Raw genomic sequence first — 1,564 nt, 5'->3', positions numbered from 1 at the left:
GGAGCCGTCCTGATGCCCCTGCATTTTATATTTAAGGATATGATCCATCTTAATTTTTCCGTAAGACGTGAGTCTTAATTAAGGTCTTTTCTTTCTCTTTTTCATTTTCTTTTTCTTTTTCTTCTTTCCTTCCTTCCTTCCTTCCTTCCTTCTTTTTGTCTTTCTTGTCTCTGGATATCCAGCTCCAGCACCATTTCTCCAAAAGTCTATCTTTCCTCCACTGAACCACTGAATTGTTTTGGCATCACTGTCAAAAACCAACTGAGCATGTTTGTGTGGGGTTATTTATGTTTTTTTAAAAATTTTTTAAATGTTTTATTTATTTTTGATACAGAGAGAGACAGAACATGAGAGGGGGAGGGGCAGAGAGAAAAGGAGACACAGAATCTGAAGCAGGTTCCAGGCTCTGAGCTAGCTGTCAGCACAGAGCCCGACGCGGGGCTTGAACCCAGGAACGCGAGATCTGACCTAGGCCAAAGCTGGAGGCTCAACCGACTGAGCCACCCAGGCGCCCCTATTTCTGTTTTTTTAAAATTCTGTTCTATTTATATATTTGTCTGTCTCTCTGCCTGTACCAGATAGTCTTGATTCCTACAGGTATATGATGTCTTCAAATTTAATAGACTGATTCCTGCCAGTTTCTTCCTCTTTTTTAAGTTGTTTCAGCTATTCTAGTTTCTTTGTCTTTCCATATAAATTTTAGAGTAATCTTGTGTGTGTCTTCCAAAAAATTTTTTTCATAGGAATTCCATTTAACCTGTACATAAATTTGGGGAGAATTGGCATCTTTGCTAGGTTGAGTCTTCCAATCCATGAGCATAGTATGTCTCTCCACTTAATTTTTTAATTTCTCTCATCAACACTTTGTAGCTTTTAGCATGTAAGTCTTACATGTGTTTTGTTAGATTAACACCTAAACATTTTTTTGAGTTATTATTTTAAAATTTAAAGTTTTGGTGTCCATGTGTTCATTTTATTTTTGTAGGTTTATCCTGTGTCCTGTGAACTTGCTGAACTCACCTATTAATTTTAGGAATTTTTTGTAGATTCCTTGGGATTTTCTATGTAAACAATCATGTCATCGGCAGATATGGACAGTTTCATTTCCTCCTTTTTGCTCTGTATACTTCTAATTTTATTTTCTTGCCTACTGCACTGACTAGAATATTCAGCACTATGTTGAATATGAGCAAATTTTCTTGCCTTGTTCTAGATCTTAGAGGAGAAAGCATTCAGTTTTTCACTATTAAGTATAATGTTAGTTGTAGTGTTTTTGTAGATGCTCTTTATCAGACCGAAGGAAATAAAGTTCCCCTTTATTCCTGTTTTTCTGGGAATTCCTATCATGAATCATTGTTGAATATTTTCTAATAGTTTTTCCTCATCAATTGATATGTGTGATTTTTCTCTTTTAGTCTGTGAAGCAGATTATTATTGACTTATTTTCAAATACTGAAACTTTTACCTTTGGAATGAACTCCATTTGGTGATGATGTGGAATTCTTTTTATATAGTGCTAACTTCTATTTGCTAATATTTTGTTAAGTTTTTTTTATATATTCAT

The sequence above is a fragment of the Suricata suricatta genome, chromosome 3, assembly GCF_006229205.1.
Source record: "Suricata suricatta isolate VVHF042 chromosome 3, meerkat_22Aug2017_6uvM2_HiC, whole genome shotgun sequence".
Classification (NCBI taxonomy): Eukaryota; Metazoa; Chordata; class Mammalia; order Carnivora; family Herpestidae; genus Suricata; species Suricata suricatta.
This window is presented reverse-complemented; position numbering follows the sequence as displayed.